Source organism: Schistocerca cancellata, unplaced genomic scaffold, assembly GCF_023864275.1.
Source record: "Schistocerca cancellata isolate TAMUIC-IGC-003103 unplaced genomic scaffold, iqSchCanc2.1 HiC_scaffold_196, whole genome shotgun sequence".
Taxonomy (NCBI): domain Eukaryota; kingdom Metazoa; phylum Arthropoda; class Insecta; order Orthoptera; family Acrididae; genus Schistocerca; species Schistocerca cancellata.
Genome location: NW_026046229.1, coordinates 1 through 5,000, shown reverse-complemented (window position 1 = coordinate 5,000; position 5,000 = coordinate 1). Strand labels below are relative to the sequence as shown.

General features: G+C 54.8%; 1 non-coding gene across 1 annotated transcript in view; it reads right to left on the bottom strand.

Annotated features, from left to right (window-relative positions):
• Positions 1-1,292, bottom strand: part of LOC126112675 (small subunit ribosomal RNA) — a 1,910-nt gene extending 618 nt beyond the window's left edge. Inside the window, exon 1 of the ribosomal RNA XR_007524506.1 lies at positions 1-1,292. This exon is cut by the window's left edge and continues 618 nt beyond it. This is a non-coding gene — a ribosomal RNA (small subunit ribosomal RNA).
• Between the last annotated feature and the right edge of the window lie 3,708 nt (positions 1,293-5,000).

Genomic DNA, 5,000 nt, shown 5'->3' with positions numbered 1-5,000 from the left:
TGAGTCAAATTAAGCCGCAGGCTCCACTCCTGGTGGTGCCCTTCCGTCAATTCCTTTAAGTTTCAGCTTTGCAACCATACTTCCCCCGGAACCCAAAAGCTTTGGTTTCCCGGAGGCTGCCCGCCGAGTCATCGGAGGAACTGCGGCGGATCGCTGGCTGGCATCGTTTATGGTTAGAACTAGGGCGGTATCTGATCGCCTTCGAACCTCTAACTTTCGTTCTTGATTAATGAAAACATACTTGGCAAATGCTTTCGCTTCTGTTCGTCTTGCGACGATCCAAGAATTTCACCTCTAACGTCGCAATACGAATGCCCCCGCCTGTCCCTATTAATCATTACCTCGGGTTCCGAAAACCAACAAAATAGAACCGAGGTCCTATTCCATTATTCCATGCACACAGTATTCAGGCGGGCTTGCCTGCTTTAAGCACTCTAATTTGTTCAAAGTAAACGTGCCGGCCCACCCAGACACTCAATAAAGAGCACCTTGGTAGGATTTCAACGGGGTCCGCCTCGGGACGCACGAACACGCACGAGGCGGTCGCACGCCTTCGGCTCGCCCCACCGGCAGGACGTCCCACGATACATGCCAGTTAAACACCGACGGGGCGGTGAACCAACAGCGTGGGACACAAATCCAACTACGAGCTTTTTAACCGCAACAACTTTAATATACGCTATTGGAGCTGGAATTACCGCGGCTGCTGGCACCAGACTTGCCCTCCAATAGATACTCGTTAAAGGATTTAAAGTGTACTCATTCCGATTACGGGGCCTCGGATGAGTCCCGTATCGTTATTTTTCGTCACTACCTCCCCGTGCCGGGAGTGGGTAATTTGCGCGCCTGCTGCCTTCCTTGGATGTGGTAGCCGTTTCTCAGGCTCCCTCTCCGGAATCGAACCCTGATTCCCCGTTACCCGTTACAACCATGGTAGGCGCAGAACCTACCATCGACAGTTGATAAGGCAGACATTTGAAAGATGCGTCGCCGGTACGAGGACCGTGCGATCAGCCCAAAGTTATTCAGAGTCACCAAGGCAAACGGACCGGACGAGCCGACCGATTGGTTTTGATCTAATAAAAGCGTCCCTTCCATCTCTGGTCGGGACTCTGTTTGCATGTATTAGCTCTAGAATTACCACAGTTATCCAAGTAACGTGGGTACGATCTAAGGAACCATAACTGATTTAATGAGCCATTCGCGGTTTCACCTTAATGCGGCTTGTACTGAGACATGCATGGCTTAATCTTTGAGACAAGCATATGACTACTGGCAGGATCAACCAGGGAGCTGCGTCAACTAGAGCTGAGCAGCCGGCCGCCCGGGAGTGTGTCCCGGGGGCCCGCGCGAACACGCAAGCGTCCGCTCAATTATTCTGCAAACAGGAGGAGGCTGAGCTCCCCTGCACAATACACCTCGAAACCCTCTCAGGTCCCGGCGGCGCGCAGCGCCGTCCTAAGTACTTGGTCGGGTTCGAGAGAGGCGCAATCGCCCGGAGTTAGGCGAGTAGACGCTTTAGGTGCGACCACCCGTGCTCCCAACTGAGCTTGCCGCTGCCGACAGAGGCCCGGGAGCGTGCTGTCGTGGCATTGCCGGCGGGAGACAACACGCGCCACCTACGGTGACCGGCAGCTCCAACGCCAGCGCCACAGAAGGGCAAAGGCCCCACGTGGGTGCCGAAGCGAACTCTCCCAGCACAGCGCACGTGCCAACACGTCTGCACAACTGCGATACAAACCACCAGCGAGAACCGCTGGGGCGACCGAGCAGCAGACGGCGTCGCGGCGCCGAGTGCCGGGCGGCGGCGCATCCTCAACGCACACAGTCCTCAATCGGACCAGCACACTGCAGATGTCCACCGCGCTTCGCACCGGGCCGGCGAGGACCCACTTTGGCTGCACGGCGCCGCGCGCAGGGTGCCCCGGCGCGCAGCTGCGCCGCCTGCCGCGTCCGTCGGCCGGCGCGCCTGCCACTGGGCGCCCCCACCAGCCGGCTGTAGCGCGTGCGCCCACGCACCGCGCGGCCAGCACGCCGGGCGGCCCCCCCCTCACCGGCCGGGGACAGTCCCACCCACCCACAGCCGCGTATCGCTTCACACCCAGATCCACATTCACGTTCATTGGTGTGGTGGGTATCGCTGACACAACCGCGTCATAGCTGTACCGATCGTTGCCCTCACAGATGTACCTCCAGCAAGATCAACCGCACCACAACGGGTTACCAGTTGTTCATTTGCGTAACGTCACCAGTAAACGTACACGTCCACGTCCATCCCCGTTTGCAAAGTCAACTATTATTGCATGCCTGCCTGTCAGGTGTCAAGACACACTACATCCGCTCACATCCACGCAACAAAATGTGCCCGACTAGAGGGCACGTGGAAGGTGCCCCGTACGTATGCGATGTCCATTGCGCGACGAACTGTCAACCGGCCTCTGTAGCATGTCGCAGATGTGGAACGCGGGACACCGTGCTATCACATTGTGTGAGAAGAGACTACTATGTCTGCATACACGCGCCACTACATGAACAGACGGCTCATGCTGATCGCCATCCACTGCGTCCATTACTCCCACACGTCTCTATGGCGTACCACACTGCAATACAGCTGTTATGGGGAGATGACACGTAGCTGTGTACACAACATTCTGAGCGGGTTGCGGTTGGACAACAATACATTAATGTAACGTGTCATATGCCATTTACAGAGCAGGTTAAGGCACAACGTGGGTTAGGTTAAGGCACAACGTGGGTTATGTTAAGCACAACGTGGGTTATGTTAAGGCACAACGTGGGTTAGGTTAAGGCACAACGTGGGTTAGGTTAAGGCACAACGTGGGGTAGATTGCGGCACAACTTGGGGTAGATTGCGGCACAACTTGGGGTAGATTGCGGCACAACTTGGGGTAGATTGCGGCACAACTTGGGGTAGATTGCGGCACAACTTGGGGTAGATTGCGGCACAACTTGGGGTAGATTGCGGTACAACTTGGGGTAGATTGCGGTACAACTTGGGGTAGATTGCGGTACAACTTGGGGTAGATTTGCGGTACAACTTGGGGTAGATTGCGGTACAACTTGGGGTAGATTGCGGTACAACTTGGGGTAGATTGCGGTACAACTTGGGGTAGATTGCGGTACAACTTGGGGTAGATTGCGGTACAACTTGGGGTAGATTGCGGTACAACTTGGGGTAGATTGCGGTACAAATTGCATTACATTGCGGTGCAAATTGCGTTACATTGCGGTGCAAATTGCGTTAGGTTAAGGTGCAACACAGGTTAGGTTAAGGTGCAACACAGGTTAGGTTAAGGTGCAACACAGGTTAGGTTAAGGTGCAACAGAGGTTAGGTTAAGGCGACATAGGTTAGGTTAAGGTGCAAGATGGGTTAGGTTAAGGTGACATAGGTTAGGTTAAGGTGACATAGGTTAGGTTAAGGTGACATAGGTTAGGTTAAGGTGACATAGGTTAGGTTAAGGTGACATAGGTTAGGTTAAGGTGACATAGGTTAGGTTAAGGTACAAACTGGGTTGTGTTTTGGTACACATTGCGTTGTAGTACAGTACACGTTAGGTTTGGGTACGGTACACATTGTGGTATGGGATGGCGTGTTGGTGGGGGGGGGGGGGGGGGGGGCGGGGCGAGGTTCGTTCATATTGACCGTAGGAAGTGGATGCCCGAGGCAGCGTCAGTGTGTCAAAGGAGGTATGTCACGTTGGGATGCGCTTTTCGGTAGTGAGAGGGGGCGCGCCGTGTCCGAGGTTGCGGCAGACCTGTGTGTTTCATTCCTGCCAGTGTGTTTGTTCTGTAAGACGAGGCAGTGTGGTGATGTTGGGTGCACCCCTGTGTGGGACATGTGTGGGTGTTGGTGGCTTATCTGAGCAATTGTGGTTGTCGGACGAGTGGGATATTCTGTTTTATGATTGGACCTCGTGGCCTGGTTATCATAGTCTGGTTGGTGTACTGTGGCGGATAGGATGCACCGGACGTTGGTCCATGGTGGTGCTTAATTATTGCATCTGTGTCTGTTACAGGCAGAGAGTAGTGTGTGATAGAGTGTGTGGGTGACGTGTGGTTCCTTTTGTTTGCACAGACGTTCAGCATGTATAGGGGCATTTGCGTATTTGATCTATCTATGTGGGCCTGCATAGTTTACTGAGCAGTGCTGCGAGGTGACTGAACTACGAGCGACGTACTCATTTACAGCGAATGGTTGCCTTCTACCAAAGATGGCGTATCGACTCTACGACAGCGTTGGCACCGCAGGAAGCGGTGTCGTAAAATGGCCCCCACACCGTCATCGTTGTGCGGGGTAGTGACCGTCTATATTGTGAGAGGAGTCCTGTTTGCCACTGGGCGTGGGGTCTCGCGTCCTGCGGTTCAGTGCCCCCAGGGAAGCGCGCGGACGTGGTGCTGCTGCTGCTGTAGCAAGCGAGCTACTTAGAGCATGTATAGGGACAGCGGGAATATGGCATATTGGATATAACTCTTCATGAAACGCATGATATAGGGGTGGATTGCACGTTACGAGTGCGGGAAGAGTCCGCCGTTCATCCGCTGGAGTTGCGATTTGGGCGGTTGGGGTGGGGCACTTGCGGGTGCGGGTGCGAGTGGAGTGGAGCGGAGCGATGATCGGTCGACGACTTCGTGCGGCGCAGGCACTGGCGTTGGGGCTCCTGTGGTGGACAGATGATGCAGGCTTTGTGGGTGGCGTCGGAAAATGGGCACTGTGGGCCCTAGCGATGTCGTCGTCGGCTTGTCGTCTCATAGATGGCAGTATCGTCGGTGCAGCAGGCCATGTTGCGGGAGGACCTGCAGATGGCGGTATTTTTGGTGGTGCGCTCGACATGGTGGACGTAGTGTCGTCCGATTCGCGTAGATGGAGCTATTGCATGTGGTTTCGTCACATTGTCATAGATGGCGGTGCCGTGTTTTGGAGGTATGGTTGGCGTAGTTTCGTTCGATTCCTGTAGATGGAGGTGTCGTTTCTGGGCCG